Source organism: Hyaena hyaena, unplaced genomic scaffold, assembly GCF_003009895.1.
Source record: "Hyaena hyaena isolate Hyena2069 unplaced genomic scaffold, ASM300989v1 scaffold_1160, whole genome shotgun sequence".
Lineage (NCBI taxonomy): Eukaryota > Metazoa > Chordata > Mammalia > Carnivora > Hyaenidae > Hyaena > Hyaena hyaena.
The window spans coordinates 226,075-241,845 of record NW_024081793.1 but is presented as its reverse complement, the minus strand read 5'-3'; the positions used below and the strand labels follow the sequence as shown (position 1 = coordinate 241,845).

Below are 15,771 nucleotides of genomic sequence, written 5' to 3'. Positions count from 1 at the left end.
CTTAATGACATCTCCCTCTAACTCTGGTTCTTCCTCATAAATAGCACTTTAGATTGTGCCTGGCATGTGGTTGGTGCTTAAGAGCCAAGCATAAATGGCTCATTTTGAGCTGGAAGTTAACGCTACTCGAGTTAGATTTTGAGGATTCAGATATGGGATCTCCTATTTGTCTGTATGAAATTTCATCTTCCACAGTTCAATCTATGACATTAGTTTATATTTCAGAATATCATTGTCCCTCCCAACTTCTGTTCTCCAATAAATGTAGTAAGCATATCATCAGTGTGTCACTATTATTGGTGTTGGTATTAGCTAACACCGTTCTTGTGTGTCAGTCTTTACTATGAGCATTTAGGCATTTTTAACTCACTCGATATTCACAATGAAATGATGAAGTGGATATCATGATTATTCTCATCTTACACAAACTGAGGTACAAAGAGGTTAAGTAAGCTGCCTAAGGTCACAGGGAACCAATAAGTGGTAAAGCCAAGATTCAAAACTAGACAATCTGCCTCCAGATTCTGTACTTTTTTGCACCTTTCTGTTCTCCTCAAAGTCATCAATTACTAGGACTGGGAACAAATCAGGGCCAAAGAGAGAGACCATGACATCCTACCACAGTGTGAGTACACAGTGAGCACTCAATGTCGTATTTTGTTCCATCAATCACTACTCCTCCTACCTGCATGATAATAACCATAGAAAAATTAAATTTCCTATGTCTTGCTGAATCCCGGATACACCCTTCTAATTTAAGTGTTTTAAGTACTTACAAAGCATCACTTTCTTTTTTTTTTTTTTAAATGTTTTATTTATTTATTTCTAGGAGAGAGAGAGACAGCGTGAGCAGGGGAGGGTCAGAGAGAGAGGGAGTCACAGACTGAAACAGGCTCCAGGCTCTGAGCTGGCAGTCAGCACAGAGCCCGACGCGGGGCCCGAACCCACGAACCGCGAGATCATGACCTAAGCGAAAGTCGGACGCTTAACCGACTAAGCCACCCAGGCGCCCCAAAGCATCACTTTCTTAACCCAATCTAGAATTCTCTCTTGGACTAATGTCAAACTCACCGGTATTGCTGCGTAGAATCACCCTTCCTCCCTTTTTCTCCTTTCTCTCTTTTCCTTTCTTCCATCCTCCCCATGTCTGTCCTTCTATTTTCACTCCTCTTTCTTCCTCTCTTGTTCCTTCCCCTTCCCAATTTTCTCCCTTAAGAAGAACTGCATTTGCCTGACTTTAATCTACTGTCCCCTGCTCCATAATTTCTTTTTTAAAAAAATTTTAATGTATTTTTAAATTTATATCTGACAAAGAGAGACAGTGAGAGCAGGGAAGGGGCAGAGAGAGAGGGAGACACAGAATCTGAAGCAGGCTCTGACCAGGCTGTCAGCACAGAGCCTGACGTGGGGCTTGAACCCACGAACCATGAGATCATGACCTGAGTGAGACGAAGTTGGCCGCCCAACCGACTGAGCCACCCAGGCACCCCTGCTGCTCCATAATTTCTTAAAGACCATAGATTTTTACCTGGAGGTCCTCTACCTGAACCGAGGCTCTAATATCCTTGGCCAGAGGTGTGAACTGTAGCGTTCTCACCTGAGAAACTGTAGTTATTGGCAAAATCTGCAAACTTTTATAAAATTATAATTATAATCATTAAATTTTTATAATCTCCAAGTTCAACAGAGGCTTGCAAGACCAATCGATGACCTGAAACAATTTTGAAAATCTTCTTTTGATGCACATAATTTTGCTTTGACAAATTTTTATCTCAACCTGACCATGGCGAGAACAAATCAAACTCAATACAGTGATACTGTCCAACATGACCGGCCCATGGGAAACGTACAGTGAATTGCAAGTTTGACGGTTTCAAAGAGAGCAAGATAATTATTTGAGTGACTCCAAATTTAAATGTCAAAAGTGAGAAGTGAAGTGTACAAAAATCAGAGAGATACCTGATGCTATGGTCATCCTAGATCCATATCCTCCTGGAGGCAGAGAAAGGCAGAGCCAAATACGGCGGAGTTGCCATGGAAATTAGTCTACACAAACACAGGGCCTTAAATTAATTTGGATGATCCTGAAAGAAGTAAAGAAAGTTAAGATATAAATAAAAATGAAAAATATTGCTCCTGACTAGCCTGGCTATCGAATGCCCAGCAGCCTGCTGCCAGGAAGGACAGAGCCAGTGACAAATATTGCCAGCTGAGAGATGAGTTTTTTTCACGTCTCTGCAAGGCTGAATAGAAGGAATTTAATTTGCCTGCTTGGCTCTTATGCAATGCCAGGTAACCTTAGAATAAAGAGGGCTTTGAGGGAGAAAGCCAGACTTCCCAAACACACTGCTACAATCATATCCCCCTCTTGTCAGATGCCTGCAGACACAGCGACCACCATGTCCCAGACTGCGTATTGCTATCACTCAGATTCATAAGGCTCCATCTCCCACAGAGAAGGATGGGAGATAGAAAGGCTCCAACTGCTTTCCCTGTGAAAACTCCAGGGTGAAATTCCATCAGACAGAAGCCAGCTCGCTGCCGAGTGAATTGAGCCTTTTATCAGTCAGATTTGTATACATTATAAAAAGAGCCAAAGAAGGGAGTTACTGTATACCCCGTATATTTTTAGTTCCCCGGGATTCGTTGCTATTAGACTTACTGTGAGGGGAAGAGAAGAAAAAAAAATCAACTTCAGTCTTCTGTGAATATTGGTGGTTTTCGAGGTCTCTAAGGTTTGCTGTCCTTGTCTGCTCTCTTTTCAGATATACTACAATGAATTTTGTAGTACAGAGAGCATGCTATCGGTTTCATGATCCAAATTGAACCCCTATTTCATTTATTTTTCAATTAATTTCCTAATGAGAGCCTCTCTCTCTCTCTCTCTCTCTCTCTCTCTGTGTGTGTGTGTGTGTGTGTGTGAATACATCCATGGATACAAACTTTCACTGATCTGATTTTAGCGTCAAGGCTTACCCTGTTCACTAAAAGCAGCACATGGAACATTCCAGTTGGCAGAACAGCAAGGGAAGCTTTGCAGTCCTCTTACTTTCTTCACTGAGTTTAACTCTTGCTGAAGCCATTCCTTATGGGAAAATAAACGCAAAACCGAGCAAACAAGTAAGATGTGTGGATGTGGAGATAGTATCATGATCATTGGTTTACAATAAAGTAACTTAAAATTTTTTAGTTGCTCTCCTGCAGAGTTTTGAGAACAGAAATAATCTTACCGTTTGTTCAGTGCTGTAATAATTTTAAATGTCACTACTTCCCCTCCGGTATCTTTTCACCCATTTGATGTTTCAGTCACCCAACAAGAATTTACTGAGCACCTATTAAGTGACGGGCAAGGGCGAGGTGCTGGGGATATGACGGCGAATAAGACAGGCATGGCTCCTGCCCTTCTAGACCTAACAGAGATGATCCAAGGATACCATCCCTCCTGCTAAGTTGCAGAAACTACAGGGGAGAAATGGCACATATCTGAGACCAGGAGAGGAAGTAACGGGGTACCTATCATCCAAACAAAGTAATTTCTTCAGCAAGATGTTTATAGAAGCACTACCGCATTGATCTCAAAGGCTGTGCATGGAAAAGTCTTTATTCTTCTGAGGGAAAGTGTACAAAGGTGAGCGCCCATCTCTTTAGACCCAAGTGGTTTCCCGGATATATAGTCTGTTCAGTCCACAGAGCCCCAAACCCAGAGTGCCTCTGGGCTTGGTTTAATGCTCTACTCTTGCTGTTTTGAAATTCTTGATACTTTTTGGACAAAAAAAGTGCCCCACATTATAATTTTGCACCAGGCCTTACAAATTATGTCAGTTCTGTCTTGAGAATTGGTGGTTGGGGGCACCTGCGTGGCTTAGTCAGTTGAGCGTGCTACTCTTGGTTTTGGCTCAGGTCATGATCTCACGGTTCGTGGGACTGAGCCCCACATCAGCACAGAGCTTACTTGAGATTCTCTCTCTGCCCCTCCCCACCTCAAAAATAAATAAACTTTAAAATTTGTCCTTAAAAAAGAGAACTGATGGACAACTAGGGGGTTGTGTGGATGTGGGGAGTGGGGTGACTCTGCTAGGGGGCTAATCCTCAGCTCATACCCTCTCAGCTAGGTTTCATAGGGACCCGCGTTTGGGATCTTATGGCACTGGATAGATAGCCATAGATGTTCAAGAAATAATTTATTAAGCAATTACTTTTCTAATATTTATTGAACAAAAATTTACTGAGAATAAAACCTTTAAAGATGAACCAAATAAAGCTTAAAGATGTAAGTCACTAATCACATCTGAGCTATTTGGCAGCAGTATTTTAAAATAGCAATGGAAAAAGCTTCATACATGATAATTACATTATTTCTAACAATTCTTACATAGAAGGACGTATATTGAACGTTGACCTTCACATCAAAAGGCTGGTTTTATATGCAGGGTTTTTGTCATACTACTTACATGATCTTGTCTGCCATACTTAAGCATTTTGGGCCCCTTTTATTTTTTCTATCTACAAAACAAGGATAATAATACCATGTTCTTGAGTTGGCGAAAGGATTAAATTGAATAGTGGAGGTGAAGTGACTCTCAGAGTCTATGCCACACAGTAGGCACTCCATAAATCATTGTGTTGGTCTGAAATAATTATAGGCCTTTACTTAGAGACAGATATAGATGTCCCCTGTGTGAGTCCATTGAGAAAAAAGGAAATTATTATTAATGTATTAGAATTTAAATGATCATGTTTTCTCAAATTAAAAAAGATTATACAAAGGATTACAATTTACTTATTTTTATCTCTACTTTTTCGTCTTCTCAGCACAAGCCAACATTTCTACCCTTGATGCTAGAATTCTTCTCTTTAAGTAAATAGCACTTATACTTTATACACATACATTTTACTCAGATTTCAGGCATCTTGTTTCTGTGAGATACATAGGTGCACAGCCATGCACAGTGACTCAGAATTTTCAGAGTAGAATCAAGTTCACTCACCTCCATTTCCTCAAAGTTACTATTATCCCTCTCTCTAGAGCTTGACCCATCTAGAATCTGGGGTTTCATCTCACCCTCCTTTCAGACCAGTGCAACTCACTCTGATGTCAGAAAACAAGTAATCATTGTTTGCTTTAACCACTGTCCTATTAGCTGAGCCAGAGTTTATACTTTTAAATTTTTATCTATCTATCTATCTATCTATCTATCAATCATCTATCTATCTATCTATCTATCTATCTATCTATCTATTGATAGCACAAGCAGGGAGTGTGCAGGGGCAAAGAGAAAGGGAGAGAGAGAATCCCAAGCAGGCTCCACACTGTCAACGCAGAGCCTGACTTGGGGCTCAATCCCATGACCTGCAAGATCATGATCTGAGCTGAAATCAAGAGTCAGATGCTGACCTGACTGAGGCACCCAGGCAACCCTGTAGTTTTTAAATTTAAAAAGCAATATTTGGGGCACCCAGGTGGCTCAGTCAGTTGAGCATCCGACTTTTGATTTCATTTCAGGTCATGATCCCAGGGTCATAGGATTGAACTCTGGGTAGGGCTCTGTGTTGACAGCATGGAGCCTGATTGGGATTCTCTCTCTCTCCCTCTGCTCCTCTTCTCTTCTCATGTGCAGTCCCTATATATAAAATTTAAAAATGTTTAAAAAATAATAAAGCAAAATTCGAGTGAATTAAATTGAATTTGGAAATGCTATCATTCTATTCCACTCCCTAGTTACTTTCTTTCTGATTCTGAAAGGTATACATTTGTTTAATATTATTTTGTTGAGTAACACAAAATAAGATCTCAGTCAGATACTAAAGATGAGTCCAGGTTAACAGAAAGCCCTAAGGACAGTCTCAGGGCAGAGAACAGTGAGGTGTCTCCATAGCGATAGTCATGGCTATTGTCTACGAGCTTCTATTTGACACCACTGACAACACCTTTGATCACAACTGGAGACCATGGTGACTATTCAACAAGTAAATTCAGTAAGTCGTGAAAGTTGTTTAATATTTATTACAAAATACTCGCAAAGGATTTGTGAAAACCTGCATGGAGTGTTACCTATTTGGCTAAGCACTTTCTGTTTGTAACCCAATTTTACAGAAGATGAAACAGAGGTTGAGGGAATTTGAGAAACGTGCCCAGGACTAAACATTTGGACCTGCAAGAATCAAGACTAAAATGCAAGTATGTCTGACACTGTAAGTGGTGCTCTTATTAGTCTGGCTCCCATTTAGCTATTTATCATCTGGCTTGGTACCTCCGCTGAGTTTCCTCACCTCAAACTGAGGATCTTGGTGAGTGAGCCAGCCTGCGGGGCTTATCACAAGCAGAAGAGTACCTGGACAGAAACCATTACTTAAATACCATATTCTTAAGCTTGACGTTCAGACTCCATGTTTTCTAAATACTCTAATCCTAGAACTTCCCTCAGGCTGTAGTGTGCACCAACCACTAAAATTACATTAATACACAACACAGGCATATGCATGTTCTACTTCCTCCTAATTTTCTCCTTCGAAATCAGAATGAGCATTAGTTTAGGAAATAAATACTTCCAGGACCCAGAAATCTTTTAAACATATAACGTGATCTAGTGATTGAAAGCAGTTAGCAATTTTAGCGTAAAAGTCAAAAATCAGCACGGTACTCTCTTTTAAAATAAATAGGCGTTTTTCACATTCTATAACTAAAGAAGCCATGTGTAGCATGGGTTTGATAAACATTATCGTACTCCATTCCATTCCATGCGGGTGAAAGGTTCTTGGTTTGTATGTTGGTGCTCGCCAAGTTAAAACCCACATTGCTCTCTGAAGTATGGGAAAGTTTTCAAATCTGCTATTGTGGACTTTGCACCTTGCAGGAGGGAAAGACATTTTAATAAATCGTATAGCGCCTGCTAATGGGAAATGCAGTTTGCAGAGAAACTTACTTTTAAGGGTCAGTGAGAAAGCTACAGAAAGACAGAAAACAAAACCATGCACTCACTTGGATTCGGCCTTTTTTTTTTTTCTAGTATCTTGTTTTTCTGACTTCTACCTCCTCTCCTTTATAATTTTCTGCCTGGACTGAAAAGTATAAAATTATTTAGCTTATGCTTCTTGCTAGCAAGTAAAAAGAGGTCAAGCCAGAAAGACAGGAAAACGCACACTGGTTACTATGCCACATGCATCAGAAAATCTCCAAGAAAGTGTTCAGAGCTCTATCCAAATGGCCACTAAAAGTGCCACATGGTGGGAGACAAGGGAGCCATGTCTTACGGCAATTTAAACTGAGCATCTTTGAACCAAAAATAACTTCCTGACCTTTTTAGTAGTTTATTCCTGCCTGCCCCCTTTCAAAATTACAGAAAAATGGTTTTCTGGATTCAACATATAGGTCACTTCATTTAAGCTTCTGCTCAAATGTCACCACCTCAGAGTGGATTTTGCAAAACATACTGTCTAAAATGTCACCCCACACCCTCTGTCCCATTTTCTCCTGCTTTACTTTTCTCCAGAGCGGTGATCGCTACCTGACATTTCACAATATATTTTCTGATCAATTTTTTGTTATTTCTTTCTCCTTGTGGAATACATGTGCCATGGGAGTAGACTTGCTTCATTGACCACTGTACCCCCAGTGCCTAGGATAGTACTCCACACATGATAGGGACTCGGTAAATATTTGCTGAATTAATTAAATACCTGTAAAAGCAAGCTGGGCCATATGGAACTGACAGAAGTGTCCCGATGTGCTAGTTTCTGATGTCATTTGTTCTCACATAATTCCACCAGATGGAAACCTTTCCAGTGAGACAATCTCTAGTCCAAGTTTCTTCCACATCTTTTCTTCTGTTCTCTGTGTATGTAGTCAACCCAAAGGATATTTGAGTTCCATTTGCAGAGAAACTCTATAGATAGAAATGATAATGTCCCCTCCACTTAAAAGGCCTGAGCATGTTTTGAAAGTGTTTTATGAACTGGAAACCTTTCTATGAGGTATTTCACTGCAGCCCCATAAAACCTTATACCCCGCTGCAATCCCATCCTGTTACATTTGGCAGTGATTCCTTCCTCGAGTAATGAGTTCAATTCACGTTCTCATTGAAGTTCAGACCCAGATACAAATCAGTGTCACCGCCACAGGCGACGACTCGCAGAGTTTCCCAGGCACTCAGGGCAGAGCGATGGAGGGCCTCGAAGATAAAGCACCGAATTCTCCTGTTCACATAGAGGCTCAGCGGCATTCAATGTCTCAGGCCTGCCCCAGTGCCAGGTCCCGTGGAGGCAGTTGGCCGAGTGGGCTTCCGGCTTCCATCTGAACGCAAACTCGTCTTCTAAAGCCTCTCTGGATTTCCTGTGGTAATCCCTCTTTGTGTCCCTCTGAGAAAGAAACAATAATCGCTCCTTTCTTTCTTTCTTTTTTTTTCCAAGAGGAAAGTTCAAGAGCACAAGTGGTTTTAGTTAGGGATTCAATAAACACTTTGGCAGGAAAGAGAAAAGCAGGGTAGAAAAAGACCCAGTCATTCTTCCAGTTCTAGTGAAAGGTGGATATTTTGGATATTTTCGTGTGGGGAGAATCCAGCATGGTCAATACTTATGGGAACTTCCCTCTGTCCTTTGCTGATGCACCAAGCAATTCCAATTCACTCCCTACTCAACGGTTATTTTAAAGAGTGCCATTATCAATAAGTGATTGTTCCTGCAGCAAAGCTGGGAACAATGACAGCCAGAGCTCCGGTGTTCTGAAACTCTTTTCTGCCTGTGGGGAATTTGCCCTGATTTGCATTGACTTTATGACTTCCTACAGACAAACACCTGGAGACTCTTTCCTGGAGGTTCTGCTGTGCATCGGGACAAAGCCATCACAGTGAGTCTACATTAAGAGCACCATAGCCAGCTCTTCACTTCCCCAAGCCAAGTTCTCAGACTTCAAAGAGATGGAAAATAAAAGGGTAAAGAAAAAGTTATATGTATTTGTCTTCTTCATGTTCAAGAGAGTAAGCTAATTTACACACACCTACACACACACAAACACACACACAAACACACATATCCCCTATTTTACCAACACTTTTGCGAGGCTGTACTTTTGTGAGTTTCCCTGATGATGGGATTGAAGTCATAGTTCCAGGGACCCAAAATCTTGGTATTGATAGTCTGTCCCATCACCTTTCCTGATGCCAGGAGAGGCAGACAACGGAGGCCACCCTGAGCTGATGGTTGACAGATTCCTCAGGGAGATCTACCTCTGGGACTTTTCCCGTATATAAGTGGCTTACTATATAGCTCAGGCCATATTTTCTCTGTGAGCTACATTTAGATGCCTAGTGATGACTGAGAGGACTTGCTTTATTAAAAAGAGCTAGGGCACCTGGGTGGCTCAGTTGGTTAAGCCTCCAACTGTTGGTCTCGGCTCAAGTCATGATCTCATGGTTCGTGGGTTCGAGCCCCACATCAGGCTCTGTGCTGACAGCGTGAAGCCTGCTTGGGATTCTCTCTCTGCATCTCAGCTGTTCACTTGCTCACTCTCTCAAAATAAATAAATAAACATTTTTTTTAAATTTAAAAACAGAGTTATTTTTCTACTCTTACGACTCTGGTTTGATCCTTCCACTTAGTAAAGCTCAATATGCTATAATTTGGTATCAAATCGCATATTTTCCAAATTGTCCCATAACAGTTAGAAATATATATGCATGTATTGCTTTTAATATGATATCTTTATACTAGTGTGATTCACGTATAATCAGTGGATGTGTTAATTCCACAGTTATTTTACTGAACACCTACAAATTCCAGGCATTGTACTAGAAGTTAGACACGGTGAGAAATCATAAGTAACACAAGTTTTTTTGGCAGTGCATTGGGAAATAATCAGTTGTTAAAATAATCTGGACATAATGATGGAAAAAACGTATGAAAAATCTACTTTACCCCCTAAGGCATTTGGTTTAAGGCATATTCTCTACATTACACCTTCTATTTTGCTTATTCAAAACCTTCCTGGAATTTTGAGTGGTTATATCTTAGGTTATCATATCTCAACCCAACATGCAGGAAGTGGCCTCGTTTAAAAAATAATTGTGTTTTATCGGGTGCTTTGATCCAATGTGACACCACTGTCACAAGAAGCTCTTTCAAGCCCAAGAAAGAAAACTGTTGTTTCCATGATCAATGTCACACCTACAGACTCACTGGGTTGCACCTGGGGGCACTGAAAGGTATAAGTTCACAACTTGAGGCTCCAGTGGGACAAACAGAATGATGGGTTCAGGTCCCTGCAGAAATGGAAAAATAATCATCCTATAAAGAACAGCTACAGAAACCACAGAATTTTCTTCTGCAGCCAAAAGGAAGTGGGGCCTGCCAGACTGTTAAGATATGCACTCAGTGATTTCCAGAAGAAGATGAGAGGCGAGGCTACCATAGGGCTCAACAAGGGAAGGGAGTGGGGGGTGGGGAGGGGGGAATGAACCGCCAAGAAAACGGGCTGATGCCAAGTTGTCAGTAGCAAAGGAGAGTGACGCTCCTACGGAGCTAGGAGAGGTCAATAAATCACCACCCTTATCTTGCAAACAGAGCCTGTGACTTCAAAAATTAGCTCATTTATTCTGCACAATTAAATTTATTGAAGTGTGACAGAAAAGTTTAGCAGGCGGCGAAGCATGAAGCCAGCAACAGCCGAAGTGAACATCTGAGTGAATGACACAATTAGTTGATTTTCATTTTATTTATCAATATAATTATTGAATTGTATTTATCCTTTTTCACAGATTTCTACAATTATTACAGCTCGGGCCTCTAGGGAAAGAATTAGTTCAAATTTTCAGTCTAAGTTAATGTGATTATGGAGCTGGTAATAAAAAGAAAGTTCTTTAAAGTGCTACACAATCTTGTATTCAATGTCACTCCCATCACTGCGGCTTAGCAATCCCGTCCCTTTTCAAGTGAATGTGGTCAATTGAATTCAAATTTGTGAATGTTGCAAATTCCCTGGGTGGGGACTGAGCACGCAGGGGCCAGAGTCCTCCTGCACTCCGGACTTTAAAGCAGCTCCAGGTTTGTCTTGTATTTCATGTTGGGAGATTAGCGCAGTTTTCTTGGTGCGTTTGCTTTGAAAATGCTGAAAAAGAAACTCTGGAAATATTTTCTGGCCTTCGTGAAATCTGGAAAAGGAAAATGACCAGAGGTGATAGAAATGTTTGCTTTTTTTTTTTTTTTGCCTTATCTTAACCCTCTACAGGACCTGGCTTTCCATTGTGCCTCTGTGAGAGCCTGGCCAAAAGACAGAACAAATGAAAGCTGGTAAGATGGTATTCACGTTTCCAGAGGCGACAGGGAGGTGGCCTGCCACACAATTTCTGGGAGCCTCGTTTATCCCCCAGAAGCAGCAGCTTATGAATACGCCAGCTGTCTGGGGCGGAATAGTCTTCTAGAAAGGCTTCTGGGTGCCGAAGCACACACTTCGCACCAGGTCTGAAAAATGACCCATTTCCCACAGGAGAATTCGATTTCATTCACTTCCTGCAGGCTGCAGTTAAATGTGTGTTATCTTCGGCATCTGAGAGATGTTTCTTTGTTAAACAGGTGGAGGAAAGGCAATTCAAGCTCAATGTTTACGAGACCCAACAAAGGACATAATTCCAGAGGAATCTATTAAGGCAGTGATTTTCAAGCTTAGAATTTCTGAGGACTGCAGAAGTTTCTTATAGTGAAGATTCCCAGGTCTTACCTCCAGGAGAGGAAGTTAGTGTGCAATTTTAAATGAATACTCTGAGAGATGCCTTTGTCCACGGCCCTGTAAGCAATGTCAAGAAGCACTGAAGGTGCTAAATAAATCATGTGCTTGTATAGTGGCAGCGTCTCCGCAGATAGGGAGTCCTGAATCCATAAAACCTGGGGAGCTGCTGCCTCACAGGGAAGATCAGAGCACTGAATTCTGACCCTAATCTTGGCACCTGATGCGCAAACTAAAGCCAGATCATCACTGTCACATGTCCCTGGGCTAAGTTTATCCAGTTATTAGTAACGTTTGTCAGTACTCACAGAGTGTCCATTATGACCTAAACTAATTCTTCATTCCTCATTTACTTCAACCCTCACACTTAATGTATCCGCAGGTCCTGTCTATTTCGCATCCAAAATAAGTCTCAGAACCATCTGCTTCTACCAATATCCATAGGTAAAGTCTTCTATTCCTCACCCTAGAGGCCAGAAGCAGAGTGGGAAGGTGGCAGCTACAGGTTCCTATCCATGAGATAGCCACAGTCCAGGCTATACATGGCCTTGTAAACCTTCCACTTTGGATTTATCCTAAATGTAATGGGTCACTAGATTGGTGAGACATATGGCCATCAAGATCTGATGTATCCTTTTAAAAGTCTCAATCTGACAGCTAAATGGAGTATAGGATGTATAGCTAAATGGAGTAAAGGATGTACAATGTATACAAAAGTGAGTCCAGGGGGTACCTGTGGGGCTCAGTTCGTTAAGGGTCTGACTCTTGATATTGACTTAGGTCATGGGATCGAGCCTCTGTGCTGAGTGTGGAGACTTTTTGGGATTCTCTCTCTCCCTCTTTCTCTGCCCCTTTTCTGTTTATATTTTCTCTCTCTCTCTCTCTCTCAAAATAAATGATATACATTTAAATCAATGAGTCTAGTATGAGATTAAAATTCTTAAGTCTCAGGGCAAGAATTCAGAATGATACCTTAGCCCTCTGTTAATGACAAAATAAACAGATATCCAAAGAGGGTGAAGAGGAATTCTCTTCTTTTATGTCTCATTCTTTTGCAAATCATGGACTACTTTTGATGTGATTTTACCCAATCTTCATGCCATTATAACACAATTTTCTGATACCTACTTTGAATCATATTTCTGATGGTCACAAAGATTTAGCTATCATTTTTCCTCCCTGTATAATTTGAGAATGGCTAGCAATGAGCTGCATATTCAGGTAAGATGGATAAAACATAATTTTTTTAATGTTTATATTTGGGAGAGAGAGAGAGAGAAAGAGAGAGACAGAGACAGAGCACGAGCAGGGGAGGGGCAGAGAGAGGGAGACACAGAATCCAAAGCAGGCTCCAGGCTCTCAGCTGTCACACTGAGCCTGATCAGGGCTCAAACTCCAGAACCATGAGATCATGACCTGAGTCAAAGTTGGACACTCAACTGATTGAGCCACCCAGGTGTCCCAGAGAAAACATAATTTGTGGAAGATGTTGAATTGCCTGCACAGTGCATGTGGTCTATCATACTTGTGGTAGCATAGACATCTCATTCATAAAATTCTATCACCATGCAATGCCAAGGTAGAAGATTTTATTAGTGTCAGGACACTCACATTCTGAAGCCATCCACTCTTTTTGAATGGGGGAGCAGGGAAGGGAGAAAAAAGTATAAAATATTCATGGGTCATTGAAGAAAGGGCTGACTCACCTCTGTGATGATTGGACCTCATCATAAGAGCACAGGGGTTAAAATTATGCACAAATGAAATAAATGTGCTTACCCTAAAGTGAAAGAGAGAAGGTCAAATATTTCTCTTTAAGATAAAAGAGTAGGAGATAAGAAGTTTATAAGTCCATCTTGCAGATCCAGTTGTATCCATGACCCAGGGCTAGACAATCCTTAAATAACATGTATTTAAACTGTGCAGGTCCACTTATATGTGGATTTTTTTCAATTATACAGTACAGTAGTATAAGTGTACTGTACTAATGATTCTATTAATAACATTTTCTTTCTGCTAGCTTACATTATTGCAAGAATACAGTATATAATATGTAAAGCATACAAAATATGTGTTAATTGGCTGTTTAGGTTATTGGTAAGGCTTCTAGTCAACAGTAAGTAGGCTATTCATAGTTAAGTTTCGGGGAAGTTGAAAGTTATATGCTGATTTTTAATCTAACCCTTGTGTTGTACAAGTCGGCTGTCTATCAATATAAATGTGTGCACAAATTTCAAACACAGCTTTCACGTTGTACATGAACAAGTTAAATGAACCTGAACAGCCCTATTTTGAATGTAGCACTTCTCTGAATTTTTTCTTGCCTCTGTGGCAGACACCTTAGACCTTGAAATTGTTCTTGGTTAACTTCCAATTCAAACTCTCTTAATAATGCCCAACACCAAATGTATGTGTTTAAATTTCCAAGAAATTGCCATTTTCTTTTGAGTTGGGCTTCCTGGAAATCTCTCATGGATTTTAATGCATGTGCTGTAAATGAACCAGCTTTTGCATTTCATTAGGACAAATTCTTAAGCCAGGGCTGATAACTTTCCCCAAGGGATAGGCTATGAAGGTATATTGGGACACAAATCTTTGTAGCCTTCTTAGACTTTCTCAGATTCCTTCTCTCTCTTCCTCCTTCCCTCATCAGTTTAGGAATGCTCCTTCCTTCATGCTAGATCACCTTTCCAGTATTGGATTTTAATAAAACACCACATTGTGGGGCTCAGGATCTGTTTCTGAAGAAGTGGGGGAGGGATCAGCTGACACAGCCCAGAAGACACAGAGTTAGTTTCTTATGGGATGAAACTTGGCCAATTGGAAATGAGAGATAGGAGAGAGCTGGACAAATAAGTTTCCTTATCCTTTCTGTATCCTGTCGGTTATTTTGGTGTAAAGTGTCTACCTGTAAACCTTCTGTAGAACCCCCCGTGTATGGTATTAACAGGATTGTTAATACCTGTTATTACAGGTATTACTAAGTAGGATTACTTAGTGACCTGTGGCTTATTCTAAAGTGGTGACACACTGCATTCCATCTCACCTTGCTTTCCTTATCTTTTGGTCTCATCTTCACTGCCCTGGACTTATGCCTCCCAGGAAAATATTTGCATCAAATCTTTGTCTCAGGATCTGCTTTCTAGAACACTCAGGCTAAAATACCAAGGTTTTCTTTAGATGTGAAAGAAGGAAGCTCAACCAGCTTAACCCAGCCATTAAGATTCTGAGCCCTGGGTGAGCATCAGAATGATTCATATTTTAGTAACACAGGTCCCCTCACCACTCCTCTGCCCAAGCCAACCTAAGACCTACTAAGCTCCTACTCAGAGATTTAAAAATCTGCTCTGATAATTCTGATGCAATCCTGGGTTGCCTTCAGTCTAGAAAAACAATACTATTCTGACATCTGATAAATTAAGGAGAATAACCATAGGCATCTAGGAAATTACTACATCCTTTCCTCATTAGAACCAGTTAGCTAGACAGGCTTTCAAAGTTTCAGCTTAAATGCAAATGACGTAAATGTTTAACAGAGCAAGGCATCATATCATGTCAAGAATGCAATAAAACATCAACAACACAAATGAATCTAGTTTTTCTTTCTGACTAGAGAAACCCAAACAAGGGGTTACGCTTAAGCGTAATATCACTTACATCGATACAGCACATGTGGAATCAGAATCTGCCTCACTCTTTTTCAGGCTACTTTTCCATGTCACTCCCCACTGTGATGACAAGCCTGGGACAATGAATGGGTGATGAATCACCACCAAGCTTGAGCCTAAGAAGAGGGTAAATCCAGAATGGAAAAAAGCTGGTAGCAAAATGGAAAGTGAGACCTCCTCCAAAGCTTACTTTCCTGACTTCAACCTTGGTCTTGATGGAGTGGCTTGGACTTGGTTGAGCCACCAGGAGCCACACCCTGGGGCCTAACTGGACCTCCGACCCAGATGGGGAGACAAAGACTGAATAACAGCAAACATTTATTCCACTCCTGTCTATTACACTATGTAGGGGACCAAGAAAGAGAAATTTGGGGAACTTTTATGTGCCCG

The 15,771-nt window shown here is 40.9% G+C and overlaps 1 long non-coding RNA gene across 1 annotated transcript; it reads left to right on the top strand.

Moving 5' to 3' along the window:
• The first annotated feature begins 5,917 nt into the window (after window positions 1–5,917).
• Window positions 5,918–15,761, top strand: LOC120224344. The gene is made up of 4 exons (XR_005526544.1): window positions 5,918–5,976; window positions 6,095–6,178; window positions 8,783–8,927; window positions 15,418–15,761. It is a non-coding gene; the product is annotated as an uncharacterized LOC120224344 (long non-coding RNA).
• The last annotated feature ends 10 nt before the right edge of the window (window positions 15,762–15,771 follow it).